Consider the following 21,388-nt stretch of genomic DNA (forward strand, 5'->3'; position numbering starts at 1 on the left):
ACTCGGAGACAAATCCAGCCAATAGGTTTTTGTATAGAAAAATATATTTTCTTAGTTTATTTTAAGAACCACAGGTTCAAATTTAACATGTAATATCTTGTTTGAAAGGTATTGCAGGTAAGTACATAACTTCAAATCATAAAAATTGCATGTATACTTTTCAAGTTATTGACAAATAGCTGTTTTAAAAGTGGACACTTAGTGCAATTTTCACAGTTCCTGGGGGAGGTAAGTTTTTGTTAGTTTTACCAGGTAAGTAAGACACTTACAGGGTTCAGTTCTTGGTCCAAGGTAGCCCACCGTTGGGGGTTCAGAGCAACCCCAAAGTCACCACACCAGCAGCTCAGGGCCGGTCAGGTGCAGAGTTCAAAGTGGTGCCCAAAACACATAGGCTAGAATGGAGAGAAGGGGGTGCCCCGGTTCCGGTCTGCTTGCAGGTAAGTACCCGCGTCTTCGGAGGGCAGACCAGGGGGGTTTTGTAGGGCACCGGGGGACACACAAGCCCACACAGAAATTTCACCCTCAGCAGCGCGGGGGCGGCCGGGTGCAGTGTAGAAACAAGCGTCGGGTTCGCAATGTTAGTCTATGAGAGATCTCGGGATCTCTTCAGGGCTGCAGGCAGGCAAGGGGGGGATTCCTCGGGGAAACCTCCACTTGGGCAAGGGAGAGGGACTCCTGGGGGTCACTTCTCCAGTGAAAGTCCGGTCCTTCAGGTCCTGGGGGCTGCGGGTGCAGGGTCTCTCCCAGGCGTCGGGACTTTGGATTCAAAGAGTCGCGGTCAGGGGAAGCCTCGGGATTCCCTCTGCAGGCGGCGCTGTGGGGGCTCAGGGGGGACAGGTTTTGGTACTCACAGTATCAGAGTAGTCCTGGGGTCCCTCCTGAGGTGTTGGATCTCCACCAGCCGAGTCGGGGTCGCCGGGTGCAGTGTTGCAAGTCTCACGCTTCTTGCGGGGAGCTTGCAGGGTTCTTTAAAGCTGCTGGAAACAAAGTTGCAGCTTTTCTTGGAGCAGGTCCGCTGTCCTCGGGAGTTTCTTGTCTTTTCGAAGCAGGGGCAGTCCTCAGAGGATGTCGAGGTCGCTGGTCCCTTCGGAAGGCGTCGCTGGAGCAGGATCTTTGGAAGGCAGGAGACAGGCCGGTGAGTTTCTGGAGCCAAGGCAGTTGTCGTCTTCTGGTCTTCCTCTGCATGGGTTTTCAGCTAGGCAGTCCTTCTTCTTGTAGTTGCAGGAATCTAATTTTCTAGGGTTCAGGGTAGCCCTTAAATACTAAATTTAAGGGCGTGTTTAGGTCTGGGGGGTTAGTAGCCAATGGCTACTAGCCCTGAGGGTGGGTACACCCTCTTTGTGCCTCCTCCCAAGGGGAGGGGGTCACAATCCTAACCCTATTGGGGGAATCCTCCATCTGCAAGATGGAGGATTTCTAAAAGTCAGAGTCACCTCAGCTCAGGACACCTTAGGGGCTGTCCTGACTGGCCAGTGACTCCTCCTTGTTGCTTTCTTTGTTCCCTCCAGCCTTGCCGCCAAAAGTGGGGGCCGTGGCCGGAGGGGGCGGGCAACTCCACTAAGCTGGAGTGCCCTGCTGGGCTGTGACAAAGGGGTGAGCCTTTGAGGCTCACCGCCAGGTGTTACAGCTCCTGCCTGGGGGAGGTGTTAGCATCTCCACCCAGTGCAGGCTTTGTTACTGGCCTCAGAGTGACAAAGGCACTCTCCCCATGGTGCCAGCAACATGTCTCTGGTGTGGCAGGCTGCTGGAACTAGTCAGCCTACACAGACAGTCGGTTAAGTTTCAGGGGGCACCTCTAAGGTGCCCTCTGTGGTGTATTTTACAATAAAATGTACACTGGCATCAGTGTGCATTTATTGTGCTGAGAAGTTTGATACCAAACTTCCCAGTTTTCAGTGTAGCCATTATGGTGCTGTGGAGTTCGTGTTTGACAGACTCCCAGACCATATACTCTTATGGCTACCCTGCACTTACAATGTCTAAGGTTTTGTTTAGACACTGTAGGGGTACCATGCTCATGCACTGGTACCCTCACCTATGGTATAGTGCACCCTGCCTTAGGGCTGTAAGGCCTGCTAGAGGGGTGTCTTACCTATACTGCATAGGCAGTGAGAGGCTGGCATGGCACCCTGAGGGGAGTGCCATGTCGACTTACTCGTTTTGTCCTCACTAGCACACACAAGCTGGCAAGCAGTGTGTCTGTGCTGAGTGAGAGGTCTCCAGGGTGGCATAAGACATGCTGCAGCCCTTAGAGACCTTCCTTGGCATCAGGGCCCTTGGTACTAGAAGTACCAGTCACAAGGGACTTATCTGGATGCCAGGGTCTGCCAATTGTGGATACAAAAGTACAGGTTAGGGAAAGAACACTGGTGCTGGGGCCTGGTTAGCAGGCCTCAGCACACTTTCAATTGTAAACATAGCATCAGCAAAGGCAAAAAGTCAGGGGGCAACCATGCCAAGGAGGCATTTCCTTACAGTGCCATTTCAAAGTAAGGAATAGCATGCACAGAGTCCAAGGGTTCCCCTTAGAGGTAAAATAGTGGTAAAAAGAGATAATACTAATGCTCTATTTTGTGGTAGTGTGGTCGAGCAGTAGGCTTATCCAAGGAGTAGTGTTAAGCATTTGTTGTACATACACATAGACAATAAATGAGGTACACACACTCAGAGACAAATCCAGCCAATAGGTTTTGTTATAGAAAAATATCTTTTCTTAGTTTATTTTAAGAACCACAGGTTCAAATTTTACATGTAATAGCTCTTTTGAAAGGTATTGCATGTAAGTACTCTAGGAACTTTGAATCATTACTTTAGCATGTATACTTTTTACATAAAACACAATAAGCTGTTTTAAAAGTGGACACAGTGCAATTTTCACAGTTCCTGGGGGAGGTAAGTTATTGTTAGTTTTCACAGGTAAGTAAGTCACTTACAGGTTTGAGTTTTTGGTCCAAGGTAGCCCACCGTTGGGGGTTCAGAGCAACCCCAAAGTTATCACACCAGCAGCTCAGGGCCGGTCAGGTGCAAAGGTCAAAGAGGTGCCCAAAACACATAGGCTATAATGGAGAGAAGGGGGTGCCCCGGTTCCAGTCTGCCAGCAGGTAAGTACCCGCGTCTTCGGAGGGCAGACCAGGGGGGTTTTGTAGGGCACCGGGGGGGGGACACAAGATAGCACTGAAAGTACACCCTCAGCAGCGCAGGGGGGGCCGGGTGCAGTGTGCAAACAAGTGTCGGGTTTCCTTCAGTTTTCAATGGGAGACCAAGGGGTCTCTTCAGCGATGCAGGCAGGCAAGGGGGGGGCTCCTCGGGGTAGCCACCACCTGGGCAAGGGAGAGGGCCTCCTGGGGGTCACTCCTGCACAGAAGTTCCGTTTCTTTAGGGGCTGGGGGCTGCGGGTGCAGGGTCTTTTCCAGCCGTCGGGAAATGGAGTTCAGACAGTCGCGGTCAGGGGGAGCCTGGGGATTCCCTCTGCAGGCGTCGCTGTGGGGGCTCAGGGGGGACAACTTTAGTTACTCAGTCGTAGAGTCGCCGGAGGGTCCTCCCTGAGTTGGTTGTTCTCCACCAGTCGAGTCGGGGTCGCCGGGTGCAGTGTTGCAAGTCTCACGCTTCTTGCGGGGAGTTGCAGGGGTCTTTAAATCTGCTCCTTGTAACAAAGTTGCAGTTCTTTTGGAGCAGTGCCGCTGTCCTCGGGAGTTTCTTGTCTTTTTCGAAGTAGGGCAGTCCTCGGAGGATTCAGAGGTCGCTGGTCCCTTGGAAAGCTTCGCTGGAGCAGGGTTCTTTGGAAGGCAGGAGACAGGCCGGTAAGTCTGGGGCCAAGGCAGTTGGTGTCTTCTGGTCTTCCTCTGCAGGGGTTTGTCAGCTCAGCAGTCCTTCTTCTTGTAGTTGCAGGAATCTAATTTCTAGGTTCAGGGAGAGCCCTTAAATACTAAATTTAAGGGCGTGTTTAGGTCTGGGGGGTTAGTAGCCAATGGCTACTAGCCCTGAGGGTGGGTACACCCTCTTTGTGCCTCCTCCCAAGGGGAGGGGGGCACATCCCTAATCCTATTGGGGGAATCCTCCATCTGCAAGATGGAGGATTTCTAAAAGTTAGTCACTTCAGCTCAGGACACCTTAGGGGCTGTCCTGACTGGTCAGTGACTCCTCCTTGTTGCTTTCTTTGTTTCCTCCAGCCTTGCCGCCAAAAGTGGGGGCGGGCAACTCCACTAAGCTGGAGTGCCCTGCTGTGCTGTGACAAAGGGGTGAGCCTTTGAGGCTCACCGCCAGGTGTTACAGCTCCTGCCTGGGGGAGGTGTTAGCATCTCCACCCAGTGCAGGCTTTGTTACTGGCCTCAGAGTGACAAAGGCACTCTCCCCATGGGGCCAGCAACATGTCTCTAGTGTGGCAGGCTGCTGGAACCAGTCAGCCTACACAGATAGTCGGTTAAGTTTCAGGGAGCACCTCTAAGGTGCCCTCTGTGGTGTATTTTACAATAAAATGTACACTGGCATCCGTGTGCATTTATTGTGCTGAGAAGTTTGATACCTGTAAAGAAATGGCTCCCTGTTGCAGTTACCCCCCACTTTTTGCCTGATACTGATGCTGACTTGACTGAGAAGAGTGCTGGGACCCTGCTAACCAGGCCCCAGCACCAGTGTTCCTTCACCTAAAATGTACTTTTGTATCCACAATTGGCAGACCCTGGCATCCAGATAAGTCCCTTGTAACTGGTACTTCTAGTACCAAGGGCCCTGATGCCAAGGAAGGTCTCTAAGGGCTGCCGCATGTCTTATGCCACCCTGGAGACCTCTCACTCAGCACAGACACACTGCTTGCCAGCTTGTGTGTGCTAGTGAGGACAAAACGAGTAAGTCGACATGGCACTCCCCTCAGGGTGCCATGCCAGCCTCTCACTGCCTATGCAGTATAGGTAAGACACCCCTCTAGCAGGCCTTACAGCCCTAAGGCAGGGTGCACTATACCATAGGTGAGGGTACCAGTGCATGAGCATGGTACCCCTACAGTGTCTAAACAAAACCTTAGACATTGTAAGTGCAGGGTAGCCATAAGAGTATATGGTCTGGGAGTCTGTCAAACACGAACTCCACAGCACCATAATGGCTACACTGAAAACTGGGAAGTTTGGTATCAAACTTCTCAGCACAATAAATGCACACTGATGCCAGTGTACATTTTATTGTAAAATACACCACAGAGGGCACCTTAGAGGTGCCCCCTGAAACTTAACCGACTATCTGTGTAGGCTGACTAGTTTTAGCAGCCTGCCACAAACCGAGACATGTTGCTGGCCCCATGGGGAGAGTGCCTTTGTCACTCTGAGGCCAGTAACAAAGCCTGCACTGGGTGGAGATGCTAACACCTCCCCCAGGCAGGAATTGTCACACCTGGCGGTGAGCCTCAAAGGCTCACCTCCTTTGTGCCAACCCAGCAGGACACTCCAGCTAGTGGAGTTGCCCGCCCCCTCCGGCCAGGCCCCACTTTTGGCGGCAAGGCCGGAGAAGATAATGAGAAAAACAAGGAGGAGTCACTGACCAGTCAGGACAGCCCCTAAGGTGTCCTGAGCTGAAGTGACTCTAACTTTTAGAAATCCTCCATCTTGCAGATGGAGGATTCCCCCAATAGGGTTAGGATTGTGACCCCCTCCCCTTGGGAGGAGGCACAAAGAGGGTGTACCCACCCTCAGGGCTAGTAGCCATTGGCTACTAACCCCCCAGACCTAAACACGCCCTTAAATTTAGTATTTAAGGGCTACCCTGAACCCTAGAAAATCAGATTCCTGCAACTACAAGAAGAAGGACTGCCTAGCTGAAAACCCCTGCAGCGGAAGACCAGAAGACGACAACTGCCTTGGCTCCAGAAACTCACCGGCCTGTCTCCTGCCTTCCAAAGATCCTGCTCCAGCGACGCCTTCCAAAGGGACCAGCGACCTCGACATCCTCTGAGGACTGCCCCTGCTTCGAAAAGACAAGAAACTCCCGAGGACAGCGGACCTGCTCCAAGAAAAGCTGCAACTTTGTTTCCAGCAGCTTTAAAGATCCCTGCAAGCTCCCCGCAAGAAGCGTGAGACGTGCAACACTGCACCCGGCGACCCCGACTCGGCTGGTGGCGATCCAACACCTCAGGAGGGACCCCAGGACTACTCTAAGACTGTGAGTACAAAAACCTGTCCCCCCTGAGCCCCCACAGCGCCGCCTGCAGAGGGAATCCCGAGGCTTCCCCTGACCGCGACTCTTTGAATCCAAAGTCCCGACACCTGGGAGAGACCCTGCACCCGCAGCCCCCAGGACCTGAAGGACCGGACTTTCACTGGAGGAGTGACCCCCAGGAGTCCCTCTCCCTTGATCAAGTGGAGGTTTCCCCGAGGAACCCCCCCCTTGCCTGCCTGCAGCGCTGAAGAGATCCCGAGATCTCTCATAGACTAACACTGCGAACCCGACGCTTGTTTCTACACTGCACCTGGCCGCCCCCGCGCCGCTGAGGGTGAAATTTCTGTGTGGGCTTGTGTCCCCCCCGGTGCCCTACAAAACCCCCCTGGTCTGCCCTCCGAAGACGCGGGTACTTACCTGCAAGCAGACCGGAACCGGGGCACCCCCTTCTCTCCATTCTAGCCTATGTGTTTTGGGCACCACTTTGAACTCTGCACCTGACCGGCCCTGAGCTGCTGGTGTGGTGACTTTGGGGTTGCTCTGAACCCCCAACGGTGGGCTACCTTGGACCAAGAACTAAGCCCTGTAAGTGTCTTACTTACCTGGTTAACCTAACAAATACTTACCTCCCCTAGGAACTGTGAAAATTGCACTCTGTCCACTTTTAAAACAGCTATTTGTGAAGAACTTGAAAAGTATACATGCAATTTTGATGATTTGAAGTTCCTAAAGTACTTACCTGCAATACCTTTCGAATGAGATATTACATGTAGAATTTGAACCTGTGGTTCTTAAAATAAACTAAGAAAATATATTTTTCTATATAAAAACCTATTGGCTGGATTTGTCTCTGAGTGTGTGTACCTCATTTATTGTCTATGTGTATGTACAACAAATGCTTAACACTACTCCTTGGATAAGCCTACTGCTCGACCACACTACCACAAAATAGAGCATTAGTATTATCTATTTTTACCACTATTTTACCTCTAAGGGGAACCCTTGGACTCTGTGCATGCTATTCCTTACTTTGAAATAGCACATACAGAGCCAACTGCCTACAATACCAAACTTCCCAGTTTTCAGTGTAGCCATTATGGTGCTGTGGAGTTCGTGTAAAACAGACTCCCAGACCATATACTCTTATGGCTACCCTGCACTTACAATGTCTAAGGTTTGGCTTAGACACTGTAGGGGCACAGTGCTCATGCACTGGTACTCTCACCTAGGGTATAGTGCACCCTGCCTTAGGGCTGTAAGGCCTGCTAGAGGGGTGTCTTACCTATACTGCATAGGCAGTGAGAGGCTGGCATGGCACCCTGAGGGGAGTGCCATGTCGACTTACTCATTTTGTTCTCACTAGCACACACAAGCTGGTAAGCAGTGTGTCTGTGCTGAGTGAGGGGTCTCCAGGGTGGCATAATACATGCTGCAGCCCTTAGAGACCTTCCCTGGCATCAGGGCCCTTGGTACCAGAGGTACCAGTTACAAGGGACTTATCTGGATGCCAGGGTGTGCCAATTGTGGAATCAAAAGTACAGGTTAGGGAAAGAACACTGGTGCTGGGGCCTGGTTAGCAGGCCTCAGCACACTTTCAATTCAAAACATAGCATCAGCAAAGGCAAAAAGTCAGGGGGTAACCATGCCAAGGAGGCATTTCCTTACAGAAACCCTTGTAGGATCTACACAAATTACCTCTTGCTGAATTCAGAATGTTGTCTACTTTTCAGAAATGTTTCGGTTTCTGGGATCCAGCATTGGTTTCATGCCCAATTCTGTCACTGACTGGAAGGAGGCTGAAAGCACAAAAAATCGTAAAAATGGGGTATGTCCCTGTAAAATGGCAAAATTGTGTTGGAAAATTGGGTTTTCTGATTCAAGTCTGCCTGTTCCTGAAAGCTGGGAAGCTGGTGATTTTAGCACCGCAAACCCTTTGTTGATGCCATTTTCAGGGGAAAAACCACAAGCCTTCTTCTGCAGCCCCTTTTTCCCATTTTTTTTTTTAAAAAACGATATTTTCACTGTATTTTGGCTAATTTCTTGGCCTCCTTCTGGGGAACCCACAAAGTCTGGGTACCTCTAGAATCCCTAGGATGTGGGAAAAAAAGGACGCAAATTTGGCGTGGGTAGCTTATGTGAATAGAAAGTTATGAGGGCCTAAGCGAGAACTGCCCCAAATAGCCAAAAAAAGGCTCGGCACAGGAGGGGGAAAAGGCCTGGCAGCGAAGGGGTTAAAGCAAAACACACTGGAAACAACATTGTTGAAATATCTAATACACCTGCTAGACTGTAAGTTAACATTTTGATCTTTAAAAGTACACTTAGCTGCATTAGTGGCCTACACAAGAGGTTACATAGGAAGAAGCTTTTTCATAGCTCCAGTAGTCAGAAGATTTTTTGACGGGGCTAAAAGAAAGGCACTAGCAAGGGAAGTACCCTCACCCACATGGAACCTCAACGTGGTACTAACTGAGTTGATGAAAACACCCTTGAACCTCTGCATAAAGCCACACTGAAGATGCTCACATTGAAGACTACATTTCTGGTGACAGTAATATCTCTTTGCAGAGTGAGTGAAATACACACACTCACAATCCAAGAACCATACTAATAAATTCACAAAGACAGAGTAGCCATGAGGACAGATCCACAGTTTCTACTGAAGATAGTGTCACAGTTCCACATAAATCAAACTATACAAATGCCAAGTTTCTTCCAAAACTTGAAGAATCAAGCAGAGAGCTCACTACATATGCTGGACACAAGGCGAGCGATAATGTACTTCATGGAAAAGATAAAAACAAATCAGCTGCTTGTGTCTTTTGCAGGTAATATAGGGACGGATTTGACATAAGGGACTATTGCCAGAAGGAACCCACGACCAATTCAGCTGTACTACACAGGTGAGAGGGAAGCTAAATTCAACCCCAAATGCACACTCAACAAGGAAAAAAGGAGCAGCCATTGCCTTTGTAACAACCCACCATTACAAGATATACTTATGGCAGCAACATGGTCTTCTCTACACACCTTCACGAAAAACGACTGTATTGACATTTAAGTGAACAAAGAAGCTCAGGTGGGACAAAAATAGCTAAAACATTGTTTACAAATTTAAATCAATCTTCAACCCAACCACCACAAGAATAACAAACCACTACAAAATTGATGCAAAGCATGTGAATCCAGAAAAGATACATGCTACGTACAATATCTGTAGGTGTAGTTTTGCAACTTGAAGACTTTTCTGGATTCACAAGCGAACTACCCACCTCCCCAAGAAGATAGAGAAGAAAAAATAAATCTGAAGATGGTGACCAAAGGTAGGAGCCTCCGAAGGAAGGTATAAAATGTCACAGGAAGCACCAAATAGGCAGATCCGTTGATGCCCAACAGCAAAAACAACGGAAGCACTAAAATGGCTAAATTCTGTACCCAACGACTAGATTGCACAATAATGCACAGCACAGAACATTCTTCAAGGTGCACCAATACACCTGTAGGTAAGAAACTGCTAGTTCTCTCCTGGTTGGCTATTGTGTGTATAAGGCGGATATGCAGATCAGACTCATGATTTTTCAACAGCTTGCTAAATTTGTTTTCTACAACCAGAACGCGATGCTACAGTTTGGTATTTCACAATGTCCCTCTCATTCTAATTGGATGAACCTCCTTTTTCCTATGCCTGTAAGTGGAAGGTCATGCTAGTGCTGTAAGCCTAGTGCTCAAAGTTGTGAATCGGCTTGTTTTCAAATACCTCTTAAGGCTTTTCATACCGTATTAACTCTTGGACATTTAATTATAAAGCAGTGTCCCCTAGTGAACTATATTTTCTTTTTCTGTAGCACTCTGTGCAGTAGCTCATCTAGTGAACTTCCATTCAGCATAACTTCTGTTGCAGAATATAATTCCTGTTGTTCTTCTGTGCCTTTGGTCTATAGTGTTCTCTGTGTAGGATCCTTCTGCTCCTTTTAGTGTGGATGTGGTTGGATTGACTGCTTGTAGCCTTAAATTTCCTCCTTTCAAAAACGAGTGATTGCAAGGTGTTGTGATTGCCATAGATATCATTAAATGAAGAAAATGTTTACAATCTTTAGTTTTATTCCTGGGGCCTGATTGCTTCTGTAAAGATGGTGGATAAACCCCTACCTTTGTACAGCAACAGAAATAAAGCCATTTTGCATGTCCATTATGGTGAAAATACCCATTCGCTTAATCTTCCAAGAACTCTAAAACAAGATCAGACCGTTTGCACTAAATAGATGTGTGACCTAGTAGGAAGGTCCTCATGCCTTTTCTATGATTTTTGCTGTCGTTCTTCTCTCCCTCTTTCCCAGCCGCCCCAGAATTGCCTGTGCCACAGCGTGGACATGAGAAAACCTTTAAGAATTTAAGCGACTCATACATATTGATCACTGCCTTCATTTCCTTGTGTTTGAGCTCCAGTACTATATAAATACAGAACCAACTGCCACACCAGTTCTTTTCCTTTTTTCATGCCGCAGGCTGAAAGTTGCGCCTTTCACTTTTTTGGGCAGCAGCATCCCTTTGTTTCCTTTTTCTTCCATTCCTGAAAGAGTACGTTGAATTGCATTTTCCATTGGATACTAAAGAAAATTGCCTCCCTCTGTCATGCATGCTGTTAACAAAGGTCGCCAAGCAGTGCATCAAGTGCGGTAAGCAGTTGCTAACCCTCACAAACCTTGCTTCTTTTTGGGGAACTGGCGTTTGTTGAGTACTTGTGTGTTCTGATCTATAATTTGTCAGAGGTCACTAAGGAACAGTTTGTGTCTAAAATGTTCTATCAAAGGAAACCCTGGACTTTGTAATGAGGTGAAAACTATCAAACCTAGGTAAACCGAATGTATGCCTGAGTCGGTGGCTCCAGACAAGGATAGTAAGGATTTTGCCACCCCTGTTTCTTCTACTAGGGCATTTATTTAAGTGTCTCTTAATGGGAAATCCTCTTTACAGACAGATACGTTTCTAACCAAATACCTTACACACAATTGTGCTAGTCTTTCTCCACGGCCTTATACCAGTTAATATTTAGTTATTACTCTGGCCTTCAGATCTATGTACTATAGACACATCTTGAGATATTGAAGAGAAGAGCAAGGCACAGATATAAAAATTGCCCCATCCTTGGAGCAAATCCAAATTTGGGAGGTTTTTAGTAAGTAAAGATACAAATAATTAAAAAAAAAATGGAAAGGGGAAGCTGGTCAGTACCAAAACCTCTCATGCTTTCTTAAAAGTAGATTTCTGGAGAGGATCCTTTGCTTCCAAAGGCAAGCAAATCTCCTCATTCAGTAGTTTTCACCTGATGACATGGATCCTCCTCAGGTAATGATTACTTCTGTTTTTTTCATTGCAATTAACGCCTCTTCAGATCCTCCAACTCCTAACATGGATCAGCAACCCTTGATTTTTCAAACGAATATACAAGTTCCACACCAGTAGTTTACAAGATACATCCTTCAGTACTTGGAGTTCAAGCCTTAGTAACCTTTGGAGTAATGCCAATTCCATATTGTTTTCTCTTGGGAATGTATCATATAGCCTGAACATTGTGCAGAATTAGCAATAAATGTTTCTTAGGCTTTAATGCGGACTGTTTTCCCTGATACATTGTTGGAGTACTTGGTGTTCGTTGGACTTTAAGTAAGCTGTGGTGGTTTCCCCTTCTATGACACTGCACTGCTGTATAAAATATTTCTCCAATGTGCGTGACTGTCATGTAAGGTCACTAGAGATTCATTCTTAAAAGTACTGAAATATGTTGGCCTCCATGTCAGTTTGTTGTACATGATAGTGGTCTCTGTAGTGGAGGGTTGGTAATGTCTAATTAAGACACAGTCACCTGCACACTTCAAACTGGTATACTTAGTGGATGGATAAGGAAGTCTACACAGATCTTGTTTCTTATGGCTGGTTACCTTCCAGAAATCTATCCACCCTCCTTTGCCTGTCCTGTGTTGTGGTTAGCTAGCGGCCCTTAAACGTTGCTCCAGTTGTAGGCCAATAAACAATAGGTGATCCAGCCCAAACTGAGCTCAGTGTGAACACCATGGCTGCCAGCCTTTGCAATCTGGCTAACAGCCAGCATGATCATTTTCTTTCAGGATTGCAGAATCCCCAAAACCTTTCAGAACTGCAGTCCTTAAAGCTAGCTCTAGATATCTCCCTCAGTAACAAAGGAATTGTCTTCTCTCTGCCAGTACTTGGTTCATCTCAGTCAACCAGACACTGAGGAGGCTTACGTCCGTTGTAAAAAGAATGAGACTCAAAAGTGGAAACTTTAAGTGGTTTCCCATTCTCTCTTGAAACCGGACCCAAATCTAGGAAGCCTGTTGCCTCACATTGCTTATTAACCAACTAAGTAGCATAGGGAGCTAGACTGTACCAGTGTGAAGGAGTGCCCCAAACATGGCAGGGCAGCGCAAGACCCAGTTGTCCTAAAAGTGCTTTGTGAAGACATCTCAAAGAACCAAGATTCCCCTTAAGCCTCCGAGTCTCACCAGCCCAGCTCCCTAGAATACAGTAAGTAAGATGTTCCAGGGCTTGCAAAGAGTGAACCACCTCCTATGCCTGTCTGTACCTGCAGCTCAATTTATTTGGGCCAAGAAACAGTTGGTCTTCATCCCCTGTTGTGGTTTCTCACCCATCAGCTAGATCAGTTGGCCCTCTGTTTCTGAAGATATTGGTATTTGTAAGTAGTCTCCAGTGACCCTAAGGAAATCAGTTGCCTGTGAAAACGTTTGTCCTTTAGGGTTTGCTGTGGTTTCATCTGTTCTAGTGGATGTCTCTTTCACTTGTAAATCATTTAAGTACCTAAAGGTTACTGAGATACTGGACCCGATAGTGGAAGTACCTCAAGAGACATATAGTGAGAAAGGGCCCACTAGTTTACTTTCTGTCTCTTTGCATAATAGTCCATTTGTGGCCTGTAGGAAAGTGACCCTTTTGGCATGGTTAAACACCCCATTCCCAACCCACCCCTATCTACCACCACAGTTCAGTCCCTTGTAAAAGGTACCCATGGTACAAAGGTCCATGTGGCCAGGGAAGGTCCCCAAGGGCTGCAGCATGTATTATGCCACCCCTCACCACGCCCTAGCACAAAAAAGCCTTTGCACCTTCTTTGTGCTGTGGGGAGAAATAGACAAACTTGACATGGCACCCCATTCAGTGTGCCATGCCCACAAACCACTGCCTGTGGCATAGGTAAGACACCATCTAGCAGGCCTTACAGCCCTAAGGCAGGCTGCACTATACCACATGTGAGAGCATAGCTGCATTAGCAATATTTCCCCCTACAGTGTCTAAATCCAGTATGGCCATCTAAAGTATATGGGCTGGGAGTTTGTCATTATGAACTCCACAGCTTCATAATGGCATCACTGAAGTCTAGGACGTTTGGTATCAAACTTCTCAGCACAATAAACCCACACTGATGCCAGTGTTGGATTTATTTAAAAATGCACTCCCCTTACTTTTGCAGAAACTGTCACACCTGGTGGTGAGCCTCAAAGGATCGTCCCTTGCTACAGTGCCCCAGGACACTAAAGCTGGTGGAAATGCCCGCTCCAAGACAGAGCCCCACCTTTGGCGGCAAGTCCGGTGAGAAAATTAGGGAAAACAAGAAGTGACCCCCTCCTTGCAAAATCCTCCAAACTTGGTTTAGAGGACGGGGACCAATAGGGTTAGGTATTTATCCCCCCTCCCTAAAGGAAGTGGATGCCGTAAGGGTGTAGTCACCCACTGTGACAGTAGCCCTGGGCTACTGACCGATGCAATGCCCCTAAATCCAGGATTTAAATCCAGGACTTAGGGGCTCCCCTTAACCTAGCTTGTCAGATTCCTGGCGACCTCAACAAGAAGAAAAGACTGCTAATCTGAACCCCAGCAGGGAAGACTGAAGACACCAGCTGACTTGGCCCCAGCCCTACAGGCCTGTCTCCAGCTTCTGAAGCCCTGCAACCAAAAGGTGACGCATCCTGAAGGATCAGTGATTTCTTAAAAGCCTCCAGAGGACTGTCTGTCCCCCAGAGGACTAAGATCTCCAGTGGAGAGCGGCCCTGTCCAAAAACAATTCCAGCAAAGGACTCCAGAACCGCCCCGGATCTGCGAGTCCTGCCCACTGTGCACCCAACGCCCACGGCCTGTGTCCAGGTGGCCTAACTGACTTAGAGCTGGTCCCGAGGCGATTATGACCTTGTGTCCACCCTGGGTTTCACCCCTCCTGTCCAACACAATGAACACCCCCCCCCCCCCCCCCCCCCCACCCAACCCACACACACACAACCGCAAGAGAACCGGAAGAAGATACCAGACGCCCAAAGATACCACTGAACCCACAGCCCCTTGGCCTTGGGGAATCCGACCACCAACACAGCAACGTCCAGCAGGCGGCCCTTCTCCTTGTAAAGCCTTTGGGTTTCCGTAACTGACCCCCTGTACATAGCCTGCAGCATCTTTTGTGCCCCCTGGGGTCTCCTTTTGGAAAGCATTGGGAGCCCGATGCTGTGTTTGCGGCCTGCACCCGGTGGCCCCTTCGGTGCTCCTCTAAACCCCCCAGGTCTGCCCTCTGAAGAAGCAGGTTCTTACCTGCAAGTAGGTCTGATCCAGAGTTCCCCCAGTCTCCATAGGAGTCCATGTTAAATTGACCTCAACTTTGACCTCTGCACCCGGCCGGCCCCCATGTTGCTGGTGGTGGGTGTTTGGGGTCAACTTGAACCCCAACCTGTGGGCATCATACCCCCAGAGACTGGAACTGTAAGTCTTGTACTTACCTCAAAACTGTGCTAACTTCCCCCCCCCCCCCCCCCCCCCCCCCCCCCCCCCCCCCAAGGACTGTTTCTAAAAATTGCACTGTCAACTTTTAAAACAGAATTTATTTTCTCAAACTGTTTAACTTGCCAAATTGAAATAAAGTGGTATTTATACATATGTTGGATACTTACTTGCAAATGTACTTACCTGCAGCTTGAATCTTGTGGTTCTAGAAATAAAGTACCAAAATATATTTTTGCTATATAAAACACAACTGGCCTGGAGTTAGTTATTGAGTGTGTGCTTTGTTTATTGCCTGTGTGTGCACAACAAATGCTTTGCACTATCCTCTAATAAGCTTAACTTCTCAACCACACTACGACAAAAGAGCATTAGTATTATCTACTTTAGCCTCTGTTAAGCCTCAGCAGAACCCCTGGACTCTGTGCACACTTTATCTCATTTTGATACAGTATGTTCGATGGCATCTGTCGCTGTAGATACGCATGTTCTCCAATAGCTCGCCATCTGGTGTTGGGCCGGAGTGTTACAAGTTGTTTTTGTTCGAAGAAGTCTTTCGAGTCACGGGACCGAGTGACTCCTCCTTTTGTCTCCATTGCGCATGGGCGTCGACTCCATCTTCGATTGTTTTTTTTCCGCCATCGGGTTCGGACGTGTTCCTGTCGCTCCGAGTTTCGGAACGAAAAATTAGCTTATTTCGGAAGATTTTCGTCGGTATTGTTGCGTTCGGGATCGGCGTACTTAGATTCCACACCGCATCGAAGATCGAAGAGCTCCGGTGCCCTTCGGGGTAGTTTTTCGATCCTCCGTCGGGGCCTGGTCGGCCCGACCGCGTGCTGAAGAACGCCGATGGAACGGACCCCGTTCCGTTTCTGCCCCAAATGCCACAATAAATACCCCTACACAGACCAACACTTGGTCTGCAACCTGTGCCTGTCACCTGAGCACAGCGAAGACACCTGCGAGGCCTGTCGTGCGTTCCGGTCCCGAAAAACACTCCGAGACCGTCGAGCCAGAAGACTCCAGATGGCGTCCGCACCGACAGCCCACCGAGAGTTCGAGGAACAAGAAGAGGAAGGTACCTTCTCGATCCAAGACTCAGACTCCGAAGGATTCGACGATACACAAACCGTGAGTAAGACGTCGAAAACCACACAAAGAAACATTTACAAGGCCCAGGGGACGCCACTGCCACCAGGCCATGGCTCGACCCATAAATTCGGTGACCAACCGTCGGCACCGAAAAAGGCCCAAACAGTGCCGAGATCGTCCGACTCCGGTCGAGACACCGGCACGCAGCCTTCTCGGGACCGAGAAAGTGCTGGAGAAAAGCCTCGACACCGAGATGCCGGTGTGGACACGGCTCGACGCCGAGACAGCGGCACCGAAACAGATCGACGCCGAGAGGTTTCGGCCCCGAAAAGGAAAAAAGTCACCTCGGAGCCGAAAAAACACGCAGACAAAGTTTCGATGCCGAAACAAACTGCAAGCGACCCAGCTTCAGGCTCTTATACAGAAGAGCACTCGCTAACCTCCCAAATGCAAAAGCATAGGTTTGAGGAACAGCTACAAGCAACTGATGTGGACCATACGCAAAAGCGTATCTTCATTCAGCAGGGGACAGGAAAAATAAGCACCTTTCCCCCCATTAGGAGAAAGAGAAGGTTGGAGTTCCAGACGGAACAAGCACCACAACCAAAAGTGGTGAAAAGAGTTACACCACCACCCTCTCCTCCGCCCGTGATTAACGTTTCACCAGCACAAACTCCATCACACTCCCCAGCTCACACCACCATGAGCCAGGGTGACCAAGATCAGGACGCATGGGACCTATACGACGCCCCAGTGTCAGATAACAGCCCGGAGGCATACCCTACAAAGCCATCTCCACCAGAAGACAGCACCGCGTACTCTCAGGTGGTGGCTAGAGCAGCACAATTTCACAACGTAAGCCTCCACTCAGAACAGGTCGAGGATGATTTCTTGTTCAACACACTCTCCTCCACCCACAGCTCCTACCAAAGCCTGCCTATGCTCCCTGGTATGCTCCGGCACGCAAAAGACATACTTAAGGAGCCGGTCAAAAGTAGGGCAATCACACCAAGGGTGGAAAAAAAGTATAAGCCGCCTCCTACGGACCCGGTTTTCATCACTACACAGCTGCCACCAGACTCTGTTGTTGTAGGAGCAGCTAGGAAAAGGGCCAACTCTCACACATCTGGAGATGCACCACCCCCAGATAAAGAAAGCCGCAAGTTCGATGCAGCTGGTAAGAGTCGCAGCACAAGCTGCAAACCAGTGGCGCATCGCGAACTCCCAGGCACTACTTGCGCGCTATGACAGAGCCCACTGGGACGAGATGCAACATCTCATTGAACATCTGCCCAAGGACTTCCAAAATAGGGCAAAACAAGTGGTTGAGGAGGGACAGACCATCTCCAACAACCAGATACGTTCCTCCATGGACGCTGCAGATACAGCTGCACGGACAATTAATACATCTGTAACTATCAGAAGGCATGCATGGCTCCGAACGTCTGGATTTAAACCAGAGATTCAACAAGCAGTTCTCAATATGCCTTTTAATGAAAAAGAACTGTTCGGTCCAGAAGTGGACACAGCGATTGAGAAACTCAAAAAAGATACGGACACTGCCAAAGCCATGGGCGCACTCTACTCCCCGCAGAGCAGAGGGAATTACAGCACATTCCGTAAAACGCCCTTTCGAGGGGGGTTTCGAGGTCAAAGCACACAAGCCAGCACCTCACAAGCAACACCGTCCACTTACCAGGGACAGTATAGAGGAGGTTTTCGGGGACAATATAGAGGAGGGCAATTCCCTAGAAATAGAGGGAGATTTCAAAGCCCCAAAACCCCTACTACTAAACAATGACTCACATGTCACTCACCCCCTCCACACAACACCAGTGGGGGGAAGAATAGGTCATTATTACAAAGCATGGGAGGAAATCACTACAAACACTTGGGTTCTAGCAATTATCCAACATGGTTATTGCATAGAATTTCTACAATTCCCTCCAAACATACCACCAAAAGCACAAAATTTAACAACACACCATTCCAATCTCCTGGAGATAGAAGTGCAGGCACTATTGCAAAAGAATGCAATCGAATTAGTGCCAAACACACAAGTAAACACAGGAGTTTACTCACTGTACTTTCTGATACCAAAGAAGGACAAAACGCTGAGACCAATCCTAGACCTCAGAGTAGTGAACACTTTCATCAAATCAGACCACTTCCACATGGTCACACTACAAGAAGTATTGCCATTGCTAAAACTGCACGACTACATGGCAACTTTAGACCTCAAGGATGCTTATTTCCATATACCAATACACCCATCGCACAGGAAATACCTAAGGTTTGTATTCAAAGGAATACATTACCAATTCAAGGTACTGCCTTTCGGATTAACAACCGCACCAAGAGTCTTTACCAAATGTCTAGCAGTAGTCGCAGCACACATAAGAAGGCAGCAAATACATGTGTTCCCATATCTAGACGACTGGCTAATCAAGGCCCATTCGTTAATAGAGTGCTCAAATCACACAAATCATATCATACAAACCCTCTTCAAACTAGGGTTCACCGTCAATTTCACAAAATCCAAAATTCTGCCACGCAAGGTACAACAATACCTGGGAGCCATAATAGACACATCAAAAGGAGTAGCCACTCCAAGTCCACAAAGAATTCAAAATTTCAACACCATCATACAACGCATGTATCCAACACAAAAGATACAGGCAAAGATGGTATTACAACTCCTAGGCATGATGTCATCATGCATAGCCATTGTCCCAAACGCAAGACTGCACATGAGGCCCTTACAACAATGCCTAGCATCACAGTGGTCTCAAGCACAGGGTCACCTTCTAGATCTGGTGTTAATAGACCGCCAAACTTACCTCTCGCTTCTGTGGTGGAACAACATAAATTTAAACAAGGGGCGGCCTTTCCAAGACCCAGTGCCACAATACGTAATAACAACAGATGCTTCCATGACAGGGTGGGGAGCACACCTCGATCAACACAGCATACAAGGACAATGGAACGTACATCAAACAAAACTGCATATCAATCACCTAGAACTTCTAGCAGTTTTTCAAGCACTAAAAGCTTTCCAACCAATAATAGTTCACAAATACATTCTCGTCAAAACAGACAACATGACAACAATGTATTATCTAAACAAGCAGGGAGGGACGCACTCCACGCAGTTAAGCCTGCTAGCACAAAAAAATTGGCATTGGGCAATTCACAACCAAATTCGCCTAATTGCACAGTTTATACCAGGGATACAAAATCAACTCGCAGACAATCTCTCTCGAGATCACCAACAGGTCCACGAATGGGAAATTCACCCCCAAATTCTGAACACTTATTTCAAACTCTGGGGAACACCTCAGATAGACTTGTTTGCGACAAGGGAGAACGCAAAATGCCAAAACTTCGCATCCAGATACCCACACAAACAATCCCAAGGCAATGCCCTATGGATGAATTGGTCAGGGATATTTGCTTACGCTTTTCCTCCTCTCCCTCTCCTTCCTTACCTGGTAAACAAACTCAGTCAAAGCAAACTCAAACTCATATTGATAGCACCAACTTGGGCAAGGCAACCCTGGTACACAACGCTGCTAGACCTATCAGTGGTACCCTGCATCAAATTGCCCAACAGGCCAGATCTGTTGACACAGCACAACCAAAAGATCAGACACCCAGATCCAGCATCGCTGAATCTAGCAATCTGGCTCCTGAAATCCTAGAATTCGGGCACTTACAACTTACCCAAGAATGTATGGAAGTCATAAAACAAGCAAGAAGGCCATCCACCAGGCACTGCTATGCAAGTAAATGGAAGAGGTTTGTTTGCTACTGCCATATTAATCAAATACAACCATTACACACAACTCCAGAACATGTAGTGCGTTACTTGCTTCACTTACAAAAATCTAACCTAGCTTTCTCTTCCATTAAGATTCACCTTGCAGCAATATCTGCATACCTGCAGACTACCTATTCAACTTCCCTATATAAAATACCAGTCATTAAAGCATTCATGGAGGGCCTTAGGAGAATTATACCACCAAGAACACTACCTGTTCCTTCATGGAACCTAAATGTTGTCCTAACTAGACTTATGGGTCCACCTTTTGAACCCATGCACTCCTGCGACATACAGTTCCTAACCTGGAAGGTGGCATTTCTCATCGCCATTACTTCCCTGAGAAGAGTAAGCGAGATTCAGGCGTTTACTATACAGGAACCTTTTATACAACTACACAAAAATAAAGTCGTCCTAAGGACCAATCCTAAATTTTTGCCAAAGGTTATTTCACCGTTCCATCTAAATCAAACAGTGGAACTTCCAGTGTTCTTTCCACAGCCAGATACCGTAGCTGAAAGGGCACTACATACATTAGATGTCAAAAGAGCATTGATGTATTACATTGACAGAACAAAGAACATCAGAAAGACTAAACAACTCTTTATTGCATTTCAAAAACCTCATGCAGGAAACCCAATTTCAAAACAAGGTATAGCCAGATGGATAGTTAAATGCATCCAAATCTGCTACCTTAAAGCTAAACGACAGCTGCCCATTACACCAAGGGCACACTCAACCAGAAAGAAAGGTGCTACCATGGCCTTTCTAGGAAACATCCCAATGCAAGAAATATGTAAGGCAGCCACATGGTCTACGCCTCACACATTCACCAAGCACTACTGTGTAGACGTGTTATCCGCACAACAAGCCACAGTAGGTCAAGCCGTATTAAGGACATTATTTCAGACTACTTCCACTCCTACAGGCTGATCCACCGCTTTTGGGGAAATAACTGCTTACTAGTCTATGCAGAACATGCGTATCTACAGCGACAGATGCCATTGAACTGAAAATGTCACTTACCCAGTGTACATCTGTTCGTGGCATCAGTTGCAGTAGATTCGCATGTGCCCACCCGCCTCCCTGGGAGCCTGTAGCAGTTTGGAAGTTACCTTCAATTATTTATATATGTATCATCTCAACCTTAAATAGGTGCATACTTAGTCACTCCATTGCATGGGCACTATTACTACAATTCAACTCCTACCTCACCCTCTGCGGGGAAAAACAATCGAAGATGGAGTCGACGCCCATGCGCAATGGAGACAAAAGGAGGAGTCACTCGGTCCCGTGACTCGAAAGACTTCTTCGAACAAAAACAACTTGTAACACTCCGGCCCAACACCAGATGGCGAGCTATTGCAGAACATGCGAATCTACTGCGACTGATGCCACAAACAGATGTACACTGGGTAAGTGACATTTTCAATACAGAGCCAGCTTCCTACACGGCCTGTAAATGGATGTCTGCTTTTTAGAACTGACTGTACCACGTTACCTGGGCACTGATGATCAGACGCAGCCACTTTTGAG

General features: G+C 47.7%; 1 protein-coding gene across 8 annotated transcripts in view; it reads left to right on the forward strand.

Moving 5' to 3' along the window:
• CPSF6 (cleavage and polyadenylation specific factor 6) overlaps positions 1-21,388 on the forward strand; it is a 532,852-nt gene that overhangs the window by 368,581 nt on the left and 142,883 nt on the right. The window lies entirely within an intron of this gene.

This window comes from Pleurodeles waltl, chromosome 4_1 (genome assembly GCF_031143425.1).
Source record: "Pleurodeles waltl isolate 20211129_DDA chromosome 4_1, aPleWal1.hap1.20221129, whole genome shotgun sequence".
NCBI lineage: Eukaryota > Metazoa > Chordata > Amphibia > Caudata > Salamandridae > Pleurodeles > Pleurodeles waltl.